Below are 19,526 nucleotides of genomic sequence, written 5' to 3'. Positions count from 1 at the left end.
CATAGTCAATAAACAGAAGTAGATGTTTTTTGGAACTCTCTTGATTTTTTGATGATCCAAGGGATGTTTGCAATTTGATCTAGGAAATTTTATTTCTAGATTTTTTTTTAACATTTATTGCATGGTGAGAATAGACTAGTCTTTAAAGACATCAGCTGACTTTTGCTTTAATATTGTTCTGAGAGACTCTTTCCAATTGATGTATTAGGAAGCAGAATCTCAAAAGAGGTAAAATGATTTACTGGAGTCATTGAGGCTAGCCTGCCACCAAATTCTCATTGTTTTCCAGCAACTCCGCCTCACTAATGAGTGTCTGCTCTGTGACAGGCAGGGGGCTCACTGTTGAATTCAAAGACAAATATGAGCTAGTAGGTATCTCTTAAGACATTACAGTCCAGAAAAAAGACTTATTCTTTACACTGACATGTGATATTCTCTGCAAGAAGTGTGAACACCTAAGGCATATTAAGAAAGGGAAAATTCAGAAATGAAGTTGAGGGGGGAAAATTACTCTAGGGACTAGAAGGAGTGGAGATTTCAGGAAGTAAAGTGGTTCTGGGGCAAAACCCACTGTACTATTATATCCAGCAGTCTCCAACCTTCTTGGCCCTAGGGACCTGTTTCATGGAAGACAATTTATCCCTGGGCTGGGGAAGGGGCAGAGACAATTCAAGTGCATTACATGAACTGTTCACTTTATTTCTATTATTATTATAATATCAGCTCCACCTCAGATCATTAGGCATTAGATACCAGAGGTTAGGGACCCCTGATGTATACTACTAATGTGAACAGTATTCATTTATGAATCTTTTTTTGAATAGGAAGTTAAATAAAGGCATTATGTATTCCTATCTATGAAAAACAAATCAACAAAAAGTTACTAAATATTGCAATATGGCTTTGTCCCTGAAGGGCCAAGAAACAGGATTCAACAAAATTTTATAGTGGTAACAGATGCATGGTACTTGAAGTTTATCTAACTTGAAATCTTCTGGTTGCAACTTAACATCCATTCATTAACATTAACATTCTATGTTAATATTTTTATTCATAAAAATTAACAAAAGTTTCCAAAGTGATAATTAGAAAGTAAATGCAAACCACTCAGTGTTCAGTTTTCTGGAGAATATTTTTATAAGTTGTCATCTTACAGAGCAATTGCTCTTTTATTGTTTGTTTGGCACAGTTCTCTCTTTTTAAAATGTGTGTCATTTCACTTGGCTTCAGAAATTTCAAATGAGCAAAATAAGAGTGAGTGAGAACTCACAACCTTTCACAACATTTTATTTTGAAAACTTTCACTCTGAAAACTTTCAAAAATAATGCAAAGAATTCCCATACAGTTTCTGAGATTACAAAGTTAAAATGTCATTTAATTTGCTCTATGTCTTTGTTTCTCTCTTCTCCATGTGTATTTACATATATGTGCTTTTCTCTATAGTATTTGACACTAAGTGAAAATCTGATGCCTTATCTCTAAGTAATTTCATGTGCATTTCCAAGATGGTGGAGGAATAGGACGGGGAGACCATTTTCTCCCCCACAAATTCATCAAAAGAACATTTGAACGTTGAGCAAATTCCACAAAGCAACTTTTGAATGCCTGCAGAGGACTTCAAGCACCCAGAAAAGCAGCCCATTGTCTTTGAAAGGAGGTAGGAAAAAGTATAAAAGACAAAAAGAGAGACAAGAGTCAGGGATGGAGCTCCATTCTGGGAAGGGAGTCTTAAAAAAGAGAGAAGTTTCCAGACACAAGGAAACACTCTCACTGCCGAGTCTGTGGTGAGCCTTGGAACCACAGAGGGCAACATAACTGGGAGGAAAGATAAATAAATAATTAAAACCCACAGATTATGTGCCCAACGGTAACTCCCCCAGCAGAGAAGCAGCACAGACGCCTGCATCCACCACTAGCAAGTGGGGGCTGGGCAGGTAGGCACAGGCTGCATTGCTTAGAGTAAGGACCGGGCCTGAATGCCCCAAGGGCAATCTGAGGGAACTAACTTGGGCTAGCAAACCAGACTGTGGGATAGCTACCACGCAAAAAGCCCTTGCCTAAAACACCGCCAGGCCTGCTCACTGAACAAAGGACTCACTAGAGCTACACAAAAAGCCCTAACCTAAGACACTGTCAGGCCCGCTCACAGAACAAAGGACTGAGCAGAGTTAGCCCTCTGCATAACATCCCCCTCTGGTGACAGGCAGCCAGAGCCAGAAGGGGGCAACCATGGCCCCAGAGAGGCATTATCTACCAAACTGCAAGCAGGCTTCATTGCTAACTAAGCCTTCTTGGGATTCTGGATGGTCAACATCAGCCTGAGAAGCTGCACTGGTTATACACCCAGAAAACTGAGTGGCAGGGATGGGGGGAGGCAATAAGTGGCAGCAACCACGCTTGCCAAACACCTGGTAACCTGAGCTGCTCGGACCTGGGGAGGGCACAAAACGCTGGCCCAACCGAGTCTGCGCCTCTGAGGACTACCCGAGTGCCTGACCTGAGTGGCTTAGACCTGGGACGTGTATGAAGCCCAGGGCTGGCCTCGGACGGTTCCCAGCGGAGCAACCTAGAGCCTGAGCAGTGTGGGCAGGGAGGGCACACACGCCGTGAGAAGGGGCAAACCCAGTGTGGCCTAGACACTGCGAACACATGCCAGTATTATTTGTTTGTAGCGTCCCTCCCTCCCCAAAGCAGGACTGAACGAGTGAGCCTAAAAAAGTATCCACCACTGCCTCCTGTGTCAGGGTGGAAATTAGGCACTGAAGAGACCAGCAAAACAGAAGCTGAAACAGAGGGAACCTCCTTGGAAGTGACAGGTGCAATAGATTAAAAACCTGTAGTTAGTAACGACTACATAGGAAGGGGCCTATAGATCTTGAGAAATATAAACCAGATTAAGGAACTATCCGGTAAAGAACTGACCCCAGACTGCCCACAACACCACCAGAGAAAGTCCTAGATATATTTTTACTATCATTCTTTATTTTTTAAATTAAAAAAAAAAAATTAAGTCCTCTGCTGATACTGCTGCTGCTAAGTCGCTTCAGTTGTGTCCGACTCTGTGGGACCCCAGAGACGGCAGCCCATCAGGCTCCACCGTTCCTGGGATTCTCCAAGGAAGAACACTGGAGTGGATTGCCATTTCCTTCTCCAATGCATGAAAGTGAAAAGTGAAAGTGAAGTCGCTCAGTCGTGTCTGATTCTTAGTGACCCCATGGACTACAGCCTACCAGGCGCCTCCATCCATGGGATTTTCCAGGCAAGAGTATTGGAGTGGGGTGCCATTGCTTCTCCGTTAAGTCCTCTATTACTCCTTTAATTTTCATTTTTATAACCTACTATTACTTTGCAAAAAAAAAAAAAAAAGAGAGAGAGAGACCCTATTTCTTAAAGCAAACTTCATATATATATATATAATATATATATATATTATAATTTTTGTGACTTTGTTTTTTTTTCTCTTCTATTTTTTTGTATTTTTTTATTTTTGTATTTTTTAATATAAATTTATTTGTTTTAATTGGAGGTTAATTATTTTACAATATATTATTGGTTTTGTCATACATCAACATGAATCTGCCACAGATATACACGTGTTCCCCATCTCTTTTCTTTAATATTGTATTTTTGAAAATCCAACCTCTACTCTTGATTTTTAATTTTTGCTTTTTGGTATTTGTTATCCATTTTCTACCTTTAAGAACCTAATCTTCAGTACCCATTTTGACTTGAGAGTGAGATTACTGGCTTGACTGCTCTCTCCCCCTTTGGACCCTCCTTCTCCACCAGGTCGCCTCTATCTCCTCCCTCCACCTACTCTTCTCTACCCAACTCTGTGAATCTCTTTAGGGAAATGATTACTGGCTGGATCTGTCTCTCTCCTTTTGATTCCCCCTTTTATCCTCCTGGTCACCTCTGTCTCCTTCCTCCCTCTTCTGTTCTCTGTATAACTCCACGAGCATCTCTGAGTGGTCCAGACTGTGGAGCGCACATAAGGAAGTGATTACTGGCTAGCCTACTCTCTCCTCTTTTGATTCCACCTCATCTCATCCTGGTCACCTCTATCTCCGTCCTCCCTCTTCTCTTCTCCATGTAACTCTGTGAGCCTCTCTGGGTGTCCCTCACTGTGGAGAAACTTTTCATCTTTAACCTAGATGTTTTATCAATGGTGCTGTATAGATGGAGAAGTCTTGAGGCTACTGTAAAAATAAGACTGAAAACCAGAAGCAGGAGGCTTAAGTCCAAATCCTGAGAACACCAGAAAACTCCTTACTCCAGGGAACATTAATTTACAGGAGCTTATCAAACGCCTCCATACCTACACTGAAACCAAGCACCACCCAAGGGCCAACAAGTTCCAGAGCAAGACATACCACTCAAATTCTTCAGCAACACAGGAACACAGCCCTGAGCTTCAATATACAGGCTGCCCAAAGTCACTCCAAACCCACTGAGATCTCATAACTCCTTACTGGACACTCCATTGCACTCCAGAGAGAAGAAATCCAGCTCCACCTACCAGAACACCGACACAAGCTTACCTAACCAGGAAACCTTGACAAGCTACCCGTACAACCCCACCCACAGCAAGGAAACTCCACAATAAATAGAACTCCACAAACTGCCAGCATATGGAAAGGCCACCCCAAACATAGCAATATAAACAAGATGAAGAGACAGAGGAATACCTAGCAGGTAAAGGAACAGGATAAATGCTCACCAAACCAAACAAAAGAGGAAGAGAGAGGGAATCTACCTGATAAAGAATCCCAAATAATGATAGTGAAAATGATCCAAAATCTTGAAAACAAAATGGAATCACAGATAAATAGCCTGGAGACAAGGTTTGAAAAGATGCAAGAAAGATTTAATAGCAACCTAGAAGAAATAAAAAAGACTCAATATATAATGAATAATGCAATAAATGAGATAAAAAACACTCTGGAGGGAACAAATAGTAGAATAAAGGAGGCAGAAGATAGGATTAGTGAGTTAAAAGATAGAATTGTAGAAATAAATGAATCAGAGAGGAAAAAATAAAAATGAATTAAAAGAGATGAGGAGAATCTCAGAGACCTCTGGGACAATGTTAAATGCCCTAACATTCGAATCATAGGAGTCCCAGAAGAAGAAGACAAAAAGAAAGACCATGAGAAAATACTTGAGGAGATAATACTTGAAAACTTCCTTAAAATGGGGAAGGAAATAATCACCCAAGTCCAAGAAACCCAGAGAGTCCCAAACAGGATAAACCCAAGGTGAAACACCCCAAGACACATATTAATCAAATTAACAAAGATAAAACACAAAGAACAAATATTAAAAGCAGCAAGGGAAAAACAACAAATAACACACAAGGGGATTCTCATAAGGATAACAGCTGATCTTTTAATAGAAACTCTTCAAGCCAGGAGGGAATGGCAGGACATACTTAAAGTGATGAAAGAAAATAACCTACAGCCCAGATTACTGTACCCAGCAAGGATCTCATTCAAATATGAAGGAGAAATCAAAAGCTTTACAGACAAGCAAAAGCTGAGAGAATTCAGCACCACGAAACCAGCTCTCCAACAAATGCGAAAAGATCTTCTCTAGACAGGAAACATAGAAAGGGTGTATAAACTCAAACCCAAAACAATAAAGTAAATGAAAATGGGATCATACTTATCAATAATTACCTTAAATGGGTTGAATGCCCCAACCAAAAGACAAAGACTGGCTGAATGGATACAAAAACAAGACCTTTATATATGTTGTCTATAAAAGACCCACCTCAAAAAAAGGGACAAATACAGACTGAAAGTGAAGGGCTGGAAAAAGATATTCCAAGCAAATAGAGACCAAAAGAAAGCAGGAGTAGCAATACTCATATCAGATAAAATAGACTTTAAAACAAAGGCTGTGAAAAGAGACAAAGAAGGACACTACATAATGATCAAAGGATCAATCTAAGAAGGAGGTATAACAATTATAAATATATATATGCACCCACCATAGGAGCACCACAACATGTAAGACAAATGCTAACAAGTATGAAAGGGGAAATTAACAATAACACAATAATAGTGGGAGACTTTAATACCCCACTCACACCTATGGATAGATCAACTAAACAGAAAATTAACAAGGAAACACAAACTTTAAATGATAAAATAGACCAGTTAGACCTTATTGATATCTATACAACATTTCACCCCAAAACAATGAATTTTACGTTTTTCTCAAGAGTACACGGAATCTTCTCCAGGAGAGATCACATCCTGGGCAATAAATCTAGTCTTGGTAAATTTTAAAAAATTGAAATCATTCCAAGTTTCTTTTCTGAACACAATGCAGTGAGATTAGATTTCAATTACAGGAGAAAAACTATTAAAAGTTCCCACATATGGAGGCTGAACAACATGCTGCTGAATAACCAACAAATCACAGAAGAGAGAAAAAAAGAAATCAAAATATGCATAGAAATGAATGAAGATGAAAACGGAACAACCCAAAACCTGTGCGACACTGTAAAAGCAGTGCTAAGGGGAAGGTTCATAGCAATACAGGCATACCTCAAGAAATAAGAAAAAAAAGAAAAAGAAACAAGAAAAAAGTCAAATAAATAACCTAACTCTACACCTAAAGCAACTTGAAAAGGAAGAAATTATGAACCCCAGGGGTAGTACAAGGAAAGAAATCTTAAAAATGAGGGCAGAAATAAATGTAAAAGAAACAAAAGGGATCATAGCAAAAATCAACAAAGCCAAAAGCTAGTTCTTGAACAGGATAAATAAAATTAACAAACCATATAAGAAAGGAATCACCAGTACAGGCTCAATGCAGGATATAGGAAGCTTGGGGCTGGTGCACTGGGATGACCCAGAGGGATGGTATGGGGAGGGATGTGGGAGGGGGGTTCAGGATGGGGAACATGTGTATGCCCGTGGTGGATGCATGTTGATGTATGGCAAAATCAATACAATATTGTAAAGTAAATAATAATAACAATAAATTAAAAAAAAAAGAAAACCCCTGGGGGGGGGGGGGGGAATTGACAAACCATTAGCTAGACTCACCAAGAAACAAAAGGAGAAAAACCAAATCAATAAAATTAGAAATGAAAATGCAGAGATCACAACAGACAACACAGAAATACAAAGGATCATAAAAGACTACTATCAGCAACTATATGCCAATAAAACGGACAACTTGGAAGAAACAGACAAATTCTTAGAAAAGTACAACTTTCCAAAACTGAACCAGGAAGACATAGAAAATCTTAACAGACCCATATCAAGCATGGAAATTGAAATTGTAATCAGAAATCTTCCAGCAAACAAAAGCTCATGTCCAGACGGCTTCACAGCTGAATTCTACCAAAAATTTAGAGAAGAGCTAACGCCTATCCTACTCAAACTCTTTCAGAAAATTGCAGAGTAGGGTAAACTACCAAACTCATTCTATGAGGCCACCATCACCCTAATACCAAAACCTGACAAAGATGCCACAAAAAAAGAAAACTACAGGCCAATATCACTGATGAACATAGATGCAAAAATCCTTAACAAAATTATAGCAGTCAGAATCCAACAACACATTAAAAAGATCATACATCATGACCAAGTGGGTTTTATCCCAGGGGTGCAAGGATTCTTCAATATCTGCAAATCAATCAATGTAAAACACCACATTAACAAATTGAAAAACAAAAGCCATAAGATTATCTCAATAGATGCAGAGAAAGCCTTTGATAAAATTCAGCATCCATTTACGATAACCCCCCCCACCCCGAAAGCAGGAATAGAAGGAACATACCTCAACATAATAAAAGCTATATATGACAAACCCACAGCAAACATCATCCTCAATCACGAAAAATTGAAAGCATTTCCCCTAAATTCAAGACAAGAGTGCCCACTTTCACCATTACTATTCAACATAGTTTTGGAAGTTTTGGCCACAGCAATCAGAGCAGAAAAAGAAATAAAAGGAATCCAAATTGGAAAAGAAGAAGTAAAACTTTCACTGTTTGCAGATGACATGATCCTCTACATAGAAAATCCTAAAGACTCCACCAGCAAAGTACTAAAGCTAATCAATGAATATAATGAAGCTACAGAATATAAAACCAGCACACAGAAATCCTTTGCATTCCTATACACTAATAATGAGAAAATAGAAGGAGAAATTAAGGAAACAATTCTATTCACCATTGCAACAAAAAGAATAAAATACTTACGAATATATCTACCTAAAGGAACAAAAGACCTGTATATAGAAAACTATAAAACACTGGTGAAAGAAATCAAAGAGGACACTAATAGATGGAGAAATATACCATGTTCATGGATTGGAAGAATCAATATAGTGAAAATGAGTATACTACCCAAAGCAATTTATAGATTCAATGCAATCCCTATCAAGTTACCAACGGTATTTTTCACAGAGCTAGAACAAATAATTTCACAATTTGTATGAAAATACAAAAAAACGTCAAAAGCCAAAGCAATCTTGAGAAAGAAGAATGGAACTGGAGGAATCAACCTGCCTGACTTCAGGCTCTACTACAAAGCCACAGTCATCAAAGACTGTATGGTACTGGCACAAAAACAGAAATATAGATCAATGGAACAAAACAGAAAGCCCAGAGATAAACCCATGCGCCTATGGACACCTTATCTTTGACAAAGGAGGCAGGAATATACAATGAAGAAAAGACAATCTCTTTAACAAGTGGTGCTGGGAAAACTGGTCAGCCACTTGTAAAAGAATGAAACTAGAGCACTTTCTAACACCATACAGAAATAAACTCAAAATGGATTAAAGATCTAAATGTAAGACCAGAAACTATAAACCTCCTAGAGGAGAACATAGGCAAAACACTCTCTGACATAAATCACAGCAGGATCCTCTATGACCCATCTCCTAGAATATTGGAAATAAAAGCAAAAATAAACAAATGGGACCTAATTAAAATTAAAAGCTTCTGCACAACAAAGAAAAGTATAAGCAAGGTGAAAAGGCAGCCTTCAGAATGGGAGAAAATGATAGCAAATGAAGCAACTGACAAACAACTAATCTCAAAAATATACAATCTACTCCTGCAGCTCAATTTCAGAAAATTAAATGATCCAATCAAAAAATGGGCCAAAGAACTAAACAGACATTTCTTCAAAGAAGACATACAGATGGCTAACAAACACATGAAAAGATGCTCAACATCACTCATTATCAGAGAAATGCAAATCAAAACCACAATGAGGTACCATTTCATACCAGTCAGAATGGCTGCTATCCAAAAGTCTACAATCAATAAATAAATGCTGGAGAGGGTGTGGAGAATAGGGAACCCTCTTATACCATTGGTTGGAATGCAAACTAATACAGCCACTTTGGAGAACAATGTGGAGATTCCTTAAAAAATTGAAAATAGAACTGCCGTACAATCCAGCAATCCTACTGCTGGGCATACATACCAAGGAAACCAGAATTGAAAGAGACACGTGTACGCCCATGTTCATTGCAGCACTGTTTATAATAGCCAAGACATGGAAGCAACCTAGACGCCCATCAGCAGACGAATGGATAAGAAAGCTATGGTACATATACACAATGGAGTATTACTCAACCATTAAAAACAATACATTTGAATCAGTTCTAATGAGGTAGATGAAACTGGAGCCTATTAATCAGAGTGAAGTAAGCCAGAAAGAAAAACACCAGTACAGTATAGTAACACATATATATGGAATTTAGAAAGATGGTAATGATAACCCTGTACGTGAGACAGCAAAAGAGACACAGATATCTAGAAAAGTCTTTTGGACTCTGTGGGAGAAAGCGAGGGTGGGATGATTGGGAGAATGGCATTGAAACATGTATAATATCATACGTGAAATGAATCACCAGTCCAGGTTCAATGCATGATACAAGATGCTCGGGGCTGGTGCACTGGGATGTCCCAGAGGGATGGTATGGGGAGGAAGGTGGGAGGGGGTTTCAAGATGGGGAAAACGTGTGCACCCATGGTGGATTCATGTTGAAGTATGGCAAAACCAATACAATATTGTAAAGTAATTAGCCTCCAATTAAAATAAATAAATGTATATTAAAAATTTTTCATGTGCATTTCCTAAAAATAAGGAATTCTCTTATATGACTTCAGTTCAAAATCAGAAAAGTCTGTTCCAGTTTTGTACCTATACAGTAGAGATTGGCACAACGTTGTAAATCAACTATACTACAATTAAAATATAAAACTTTAAAAACTCAGGAAAGCAATAGTAATATTTTATCTAGTCTTTTTTTTTTTTTTTTTTAACAGTCTGTTGTTGTTTAGTAACTAAGTCATGTCTTAACTCTTTTATGGCCCCATGGACTGTAGCCCACCAGACCCCTAAGTCCATGGGATTTCCCAGGCAAGAATATTGGAGGGGGTTGCCATTTCCTTCTCCAGGGAATCTTCTTGACCTAGGGATCAAACCCATATCTACTAAAATTGCAAGCAGATTCTCTACTGCTGAGCTACCAGGGAAGCTCTATTATCTAGTGTATAGACATTCAAATGTTGAAGCTGTGTCATTAATTTCTTCAGAAAGAGAAAAAAAAAAAAATTTGAATCAGGATCCAATACATTTAGTTAGGATTCCCTAAATTCCTTACTCTAGACCTGGCCCTTAGTGTGTTTCCTCGCTTTATTGACTTGACTCTTTGGAAGTACTGATGTCATTTTTTTAAAAAAACAAAAACAAAAAACTCTTTCTTTGCATTTGTGTGATATTTCCTCCAGATTTGCAATTTAAGGGACTATCACAGATGTGATACGTGTCTGTCTTCACATCAGTGAATCATATCAGGAAGTGCAGGATGTCTGTCAGGACTCAGTCTCTTTTTGGTGTTTAGGGTGGATCAACATGCTGCCTTCCCACAAAAAGTGGACAATAAGTTAGAGTAATATGAATCAGTAAGTCCAATGTTGGTATACTTTTAGTTTTGAATTGACACTGAATTTCTAACTTTCACTTGCTTTCCTAAATATCATATTTGGAGATAATCAGTATTTTTGTATATATATACACATTATATTTCACTGTATATAAATAATATGTATAATACTTCACATGCAGTATATAAAAATAGCTATGTTTAATATTAGTATATTAATATATACACATTTGTGAATATATAAATACATATATATAATTTTTGAGTGTGTGTATTTCATAAGGGTTAAGAATTTTAAGATCTGTAAATATTAATATGCTAGGTATAGGCATGAATGGAACATTATTTAGGTAAATGTGATCTTGTTTTTCTTTTTTTTTAATGAACAAAAATGTATTCCAATTTAGGAGAAACAGTATCATCTATAGGTGTTCGCAACCTTAGGTTCTAATGTCTGTGCTGAGTTTATGATGACTCTAAGACTTTGGGTAAATTAATGAATTCTTCTAGGTAACACTTTCCACCATTATTTAATAGAGATTGGAGAATATAATATCATAATTTTTCTTTCCTCCAAGGAGCTGTATGGGTAAAATTAAGCTAATATATAATATTTACTTTAATTAAAATTACTATAGAAGCACAGTATTGTTTTATGAATCAATAGTTCACAAGGGAAGAGACCAGGCTGATAAATCAGAGAGAAATATGACCCCCTATTTATTTTGTTTCTCACTAATTGGAGGTGGATGTTTCACTGAAAAATGACCATCTGCCTGCCATAAAATATTGGATCATTCTTTGAAAGAAGTGGACAAGTACAACTTTACAATTGCGACACTGGCTCACTTTTTAATATTTCAGTTATGAAGGGCCTCTGCCTGGATGGGAAACAGTAAGATATTGCTTCAGGGTTAATGGTTGGCTCATTTCTAAATACTCAAACTCTTTGCAGGTAATAAAACTGCATGCCAGTTTGGTTGTAAACTCCACCTGCCTCTCATATATTTTTTGTAGCTGAGATCATTGAGCTCTCAGAGAATTTTTATCCTTTCCTCAATATTCAAGACCATTGCTAATGCCTTTTCTGCAATGCTGGTGCATCTGAATTTTCATAATGTTGGTTACTATTTTTATTCATAATGTTGGTTACTATTTTTACAGTTTAATTTTTTTTATCATCAATATCTCAAAGACCAACTATATGCCCAAGTGTCTTCTCTAAATCTGTACCAGTCAATCTCTTTCTTTGGTTTAACTGTGGACTCACCTGCTATATGAATGTCTCAGATGTATACGTACAATTTGAGGTCAGGTCCTAGGCTAAGTCTGCAAGTCTCTTTACAGTTGTTCTCCATTTTCTATTTTTCCTGCTTGGCATTTATTTATTACTGAAGTATAGTTGATTTACAGTTTCTGCTAATTTCTGCTCTACAGCAAAGTGATTCAGTTATATATACATATGCAATTCATTCTTTTCTATATCCTTTTCTATTATACTTTAACATAGGATATTAAATATAGTTCTCTGCGCTATACATTAGGAAACTGTTGTTTATTCATTCTATATGTAATAGTTTGCATCTGCTAATCCCAAACTCCAAGCCCATCCCTTCCCCTTGACAACCATCAGTCTATTTTCTCTGTCCTTGATTCTTTTTCTGTTTCATAGATAGTTTCATTTGTGCCACATTTCAGATTCCACATAGACATGACATCATATGGTATTTGTATTTCTCTTTGTTTCACTTCACTTAGTATGAAAATCTCTAGGCTCATCCATGTTCTGCAAATGGCATTATTTGATTATTTGCATTGCAGAATAATGCTTCATTCTATATATGTGCCACATCTTCTTTATCTATTCCATTGTCAATGAACATTTATGTTGCTTCCATGTCTTGGCTATTATCAATAGTATTACTATGAAAACAGGGGTACATGGATTTTTCTGCATTATAGATGTGTCTGGGTATATGCTCCCTTGCCTGGCAATAATTTAAGGTCTCACACCTCTTGTAATGCAAAGTTGTGGTGGCCTGCTGACAGCTCTCCGTAACTTCTTTGATTTCTCATCTCAAGCTGCTGCAATCTTTCTAAAATACAGTTAAAACAATACCTGTGGCTGATTCTTATTGATATTTAGAAGAAAACAAAATTATGTAAAGCAAATATCCTTCTATTAAAAAATAAATAAAATTAAAAAAAAAAAAAAAAAGAATTGCACTAGCTTTTGCCCTCACCCTTTTACAAATCTCCCCTAAATACCAAGTGAGATTCATTCAAGAAGAAGCACTTGATGCAGTGTTTATAACACAAGCTCCAGACCTGGGCATGAATTAAACTCTTTATTCTGCTTTGGGCAACTTTTCAAACTCAGAAAGTCCTACTTTATTTGTCCTACAACCTAGAGAATGGCTATGGAGGTAATGAGTTAAATCCCTTACAATACCCAGGGTCTCTCCTGATGCACTGCTGACACTCCAGGTACTGTCCTTGCCTCTGCTCTAAAATCTCCCTGTACTTTCCTGTTTGTTTGTTTTAACTTCTAGTTTATACCAGCTTCTCTAATATCTCAGTTGGTAAAGAATCCACCTGCAATATAGGAGACCCTATATTTGATTCCTGGGTTGGGAAGATCCACTGAAGAAGGGATAGGCTACCCACTCCAGTATTCTTGGGCTTCCCTTGTGGCTCAGCTGATAAAGAATTTGACTGAAATGTGAGAGACCTGGATTCAACCCCTGGGTTGGGAAGAGCTCCTGAAGAGGGGAAAGGCTACCCACTCCAGTATTCTGGCCCGAGAATTCCATGGACTATACAGTCCACGTGGCTGCAAAGAGTCAGACATGTCTGAGAGATTTTCACTTTCATGTTCCTTTATACACACTGTTCTTTCTTGTTTCCTGCAAAGATGCCAAACGTTATGCCCCACTGACCTTTTTCTTTGTTTCTACAAATAGAATATTCATTAGCTGTATGTCCTTTCCTGTTTCCTCACCTATAAAAAGTTTATGGTTCCTTCAAGGGACATCACACACTCCAACTCTTGTGTGCATTATTGTTTTGATTTCTCCCTAGCAGAATATCCATTATTTCCTTGGAAACTGCACCGCACTGTGTTCCTTTCTTATGTTATTTGGCACCTTTCATCTTGTATTCTGTTATTTGAATTTTTGTTCCCAAGCTCCACTCCATATGGTTAGTTGACAAATACCCGAAAGCATCCGGCAATTTCACATGCTGGGAATTCAATAAATATTTATGTGACAGACTATGTTTTGCAGAAGTGTCTGCAGCCCTAACCGTCACTCCATGTGCGCTTATGCAACGTCACGTTGGCTAGTCCTCATTTGGAGCTGTGTGCCTTTCTTCACCCTCTTGAATTTGGAAAGAAATTATGACAACAGTAGTTTCCTCTTATCTGCGGGGGGATATGTTCCAAGAACCCTAGTGAATGCCTGAAGCCTGGGGGTTTACCAATAATAACGAATCCTGTTTATGGTGTGTTTATTCTGATACTAACTGGTAGGTAGCATGTACAGCATGGATGCTGGACCAAAACATGATTCCTGTTCTGGGCAGGAAAGAGAGAGAACGCAAGAAGGCAAGAGATTTCATCACTCTGCACAGAATGGCATCCAGTTTAAAAATTATAAATGTTTATTGCTGGAACTGTCTATTTAAGATTGTCAGACTGCCGTTGACTTTAGTTAACAAACCACTGAAAGGAAAACACAGATAAAGGATTTAATGTAATTCTTCAATTGTTTCATATAATTTGATATACCAGTGAAACCATCTGAACCTTGAGTTTTTTTTTTTTTTTTTAAGATTTCTACAGATATGGTTAGTTGTTTTTTTGTTTTGTTTTGTTTTGTTTTTAAACAGCTATGAGACTATTCAGTTACATTTTATATTATTGGAGATAAGATCAAAAATATCAGTTAGCTCAACTGGTATTCAGATCTGGGTCCTCATTGCTATTTTATTTTTGTGTTTTATTACTGCAGGCAGTGGAATCACTGGAGAATTCTCTTGACTGATTCTGTGGGCCTTCTTTTCTTTTCTTTTTTTTTTTCCTTTTCTTGTTATGGCATATCTATTTTAGTTTTGGCTGCAGGAACGAGGAATGTACTATGTTCTTTCAGGTTCACAAGAATCTCCCAACACTCTCTGGAGTGCAACCCTAACTCATCTTTCTGTTGCATGATCTCTTGTACCTGCTTGACTTTCAAACCCATAGGTGGTTCTGAGTCTTGCCTAGTACTTGCAGCCCAGCTGTTGCCTAAGGCTCCACGGAGGACCTCACCCAAAGATTGATTGCCCTTCCTCTATGCTGCTCTGTCCCTTCTTGTTCCTGAGACTCCCACATTCTCTCCAGAATTGACCTTGACATCCTCAAGAGAGTGAGACTGTTGTGTTTTGCCTGGACTCAACTTCTCTCCATGGAGCAGTGAAAAGAGCCCTCAGGCAGGAATCCTGTCTGAACATGGGTCTACAGTTATGTATTTTCCTTCTTTTAAGGATTATATTCCTGCACTGAAATTTCCCAGCTTTATAGTAGTTTCCAGAAGGAGGCGTGTGTCCTGTACCCATCACTCCATCCTGGGAGGAGTGAAAAATTTCAGCTGAATCAACTCTGGTGATCAGTGGTTAATGAATATGAGTTTGTTTCTTTTCATATACATGTTTTGAAATATTTTTAACATTGTATACAGTTCATGTAATGTTACTGTATGGATAAAATGAAGTACTAAATTTATATAGCTACTAAGTTTATATCTGTTCTCAAGCCTGTGATTCATATACTGATGGAAGTCTCACCATCTCATTTTTGGAAAAATACAAATTAATGAGCAATACTAATTTGTCTTTCAGATATTCCTTACTTGGTGGACACAATCACAACTGCTTCAATAGTTTTTATAAAAGAAAAAGCAGAACAATGAGGACTACACCTTAGTGAAAACCTAGTCAGACCTTTATTTTTCTGAAAATAGCATGCATCCCTCTGAAGTATATTTTAACACAGTACCTTCCATGGGTCAGACCCATAGGTGAGGCCCACTCCATAGGTGGGAAATAAATAAACTTTGGAGAGTACAGCCATCTTGAATTCACATATACTGTTCTCTGCTAGTCTGAAAAAGCTGTTGAAAATGTTTCAAAGTATGGTTCTGTTTTTCACCCTCAGTTCAGTTCAGTTCAGTTCAGTCACTCAGTCATGTCCGACTCTTTTCGACCCCATGAATCGCAGCACGCCAGGCCTCCCTGTCCATCATCAACAGTCCCCCAAATCCAGAGTTAATAAATGAACAAATTAAACCAAATAGGATATAATGTGGAGAAGGCAATGGCACCCCACTCCAGTACTCCTGCCTGGAAAATCCCATGGACGGAGGAGCCTGGTAGGCTGCAGTCCAGGGGGTCGCTGAGGGTCGGACACAACTGAGCGACTTCACTTTCATGAATTGGAGAAGCAAATGGCAACCCACTCCAGTGTTCTTGCCTGGAGAATCCCAGGGACGGGGGAGCCTGGTGGGCTGCTGTCTATGGGATCACGCAGAGTCAGACATGACCGAAATGACTTAGCAGTAGCAGCAGGATATAATGTAGCAAATGCTAAATCATTTTTAAGACTGGGAGTCAGAGGTCTTAGAAAATGTAAATGTCAATTTAAATGAAACAGTATGTGGTATATTTGTACTAATTGTTTTGGGAGCATATAAGCAATTGATTCAAAGAAATTGCTTTCTAAATCTTATACTGAGCAGAGATTAGAATAACATACTTTAAAATTGAGTACATTAAGAACTTTTAGCTAACTATTAAACTAATAAAATGTTTATTTTTAAAGGAACCATTTAAAATCATTTTTACTGTGGTGGGAAAATTATTTATGCTTATGTAATTAGTCCAAATTTATACAACATTGATTTTAATTTTCTTCATTTAAGGCCATATTTGAATTTCACTGATTTATTATGTGCCTTTAGATGCCACAAATTAAGTGTGAAAGATTTTAAATGAAAAGTGTGGTTGATAACACACATGTAATCTATATTCTTAGATAACTTAGAAACATATCTCAAATTTGCCTTTAAATACTTTAAGAAAAATTCTTTAAAAGTCCTCTATATTATTATTCTTATGTATCACCACTTATTTTACTCATCACAATATAAAGTTATTTCATATAAATTCCATATTATATATTTCATAGCATATTAGAAGAAAGAATGAAAAGATATCCCCTTGATTTCTCTGATGCTGACATTTTGAACAGGTCATAATTTATGAGGAAATAATGAACACTCATATTACACAGCAAAACACTCCCAGAGATTTTCTCAGAGATCAAAACACAGCTCAGAGATTGATATGAATACTTGGGCAGGCTCTGTAAAGAAACTCAGAGGTAAGATTTAATTATTAATAAGTAATTGAAGATTTCAAAGGTCACAGTTCTGGCAACAATTTGGTCTGTAAGTCAGGGCATGGAATACATTTATATTTCAATTATCAGTTTACTTCACCATGGACTTTTGTAGAGTATATTTTCTTTGGATATATCTGGATATTGATTTTTAAAGTATTTTTTCTTTCTTTAAAAACAGTTTTATTGAGATGTGATTGACATTTAAAACATAAAATTTGGTAAGATTTGACATATGTCAGGCATATGAAACCATCATCACAATGAAGATGATGAAAGTACACCGGGTTATTGTACGAGACAGCAAAAGAGACACTGATGTATAGAACGGTCTTATGGACTCTGTGGGAGAGGGAGAGGGTGGGAAGATTTGGGAGAATGGCAATGAAACATGTAAAGTATCATGTGGGAAATGAGTCTCCAGTCCAGGTTCGATGCATGATGCTGGATGCTTGGGGCTGGTGCACTGGGACGGCCCAGAGGGATGGTATGGGGAGGGAGGAGGGAGGAGGGTTCGGGATGGGGAACACATGTATACCTGTGGCGGATTCATTTTGATATTTGGCAAAACTAATACAATTATGTAAAGTTTAAAAATAAAATAAAATTGGAGAAAAAAAAAAAAAAAAAAAGATGATGAAAGTAAACCACCAAATCTAAAAGTTTTCTAGTGTATCTTTGTAATCTGTTATTCCTTTCAGTTCAGTTCAGTCGCTCAGTCGTGTCCGACTCTTTGCGACCCCATGAATTGCAGCACACCAGGCCTCCCTGTCCATCACCAACTCCCGGAGTTCATTCAGACTCAAGTCTATCGAGTCAGTGATGCCATCCAGCCATCTCATCCTCTGGCCCCTTCTCCTCCTGCCCCCAATCCCTCCCAGCATCAGAGTCTTTTCCAATGAGTCAGCTCTTCGCATGAGGTGGCCAAAGTACTGGAGTTTCAGCTTCAGCATCATTCCCTTCAAAGAAATCCCAGGGCTGATCTCCTTCAGAATGGACTGGTTGGATCTCCTTGAAGTCCAAGGGACTCTGTTACTCCTTTACCCTATAGGTTTTACAAATACAAGGGATGTCCTCTTTCTAGAAAATCACTTTGTTGAGTTATAGTTCACTTACAAAAAGCTATGGATATTTAATGCATACAACTTGATGAGTTTGGAGACAAGGATACATCTGGGAAACCATTACCACGATCAGGCCATTAATGGCCATCATTACAGACATTTTCTCCCATTCCCCATCTCTGACTTTTTAATTTTTTTTTTTTTTAATGGTCAGATCACAATGTAAGTGCTAAGAAAATATCTAGACTAGTATTTACAGTACTGAAATTTTGCAACCTTTGCTACTTCCCACCCACATCTCTGCAATACTTAGTCACCATGTTGTACTTTTTGGTTCTGTGGACTTGAACATTTTAGATTCCTTAAAATGGAGGGCTCAAACAATGTCTGTTCTTCTACGTCTGTTTATTTCACTTGGCATAATATCTTCTATTTTAAGTTGATTTTTTTCTATGGTGTGAGATAAGAGTTCATTTTCATTCTTTTGCTTGTGGATATCTAATTTTACTACCACTGTTTGTTGAAGAGACCATTTTTTCCCCATTGTATGTATTTGACACCCTTGCTGAAAATCAGGAGATCACACAGGGTGAATTTATTTTCAATTATCTCTATTTTGTTCTATTGATATGTATATCTGTTTTTATGGCAGTACCAGACTGTTTTGATTGCTGTGGTTTCATAGCGTATTTTCAAATAAGGAAGTCTATCTCCTTGTTCTTCTCGCTCAAAGTGCTTTTGGTTATTTGGGGTCTTTTGTGGTTCCAAATTAATTTTAGGACTGTTTTCTATTTCTTTATAATATAGATAAATATAAAGATCATAATGCTCACATTATCAGTTAATCAAAAATAAGTTTATTTACAGATAATATGACTGCCCACTTTAGCCCTCTAATACTCATTCCTGGTTCCTATTTTTTGTACTACATAGCCCACACCTAAGAGTAAGGCATTTAAAGTTTTTACTATCAGAATCCAGTGTACTTCTCCAGTGGCATTTCCCACCACTATCTCTGTATAGCTTCTACTCGTAAGAGAATATTTAATGTTTCACTCACATGTGCTATATTTCCATTTCTACCTGTTGTTTATGC

Source organism: Bos grunniens, chromosome 16 (assembly GCF_055505025.1).
Source record: "Bos grunniens cultivar Pamir isolate PY7600 chromosome 16, Bosgru_T2T1.0, whole genome shotgun sequence".
Taxonomy (NCBI): Eukaryota; Metazoa; Chordata; class Mammalia; order Artiodactyla; family Bovidae; genus Bos; species Bos grunniens.
The sequence above is the reverse complement of the archived record's forward strand: the minus strand, read 5'-3'. Positions refer to the sequence as shown.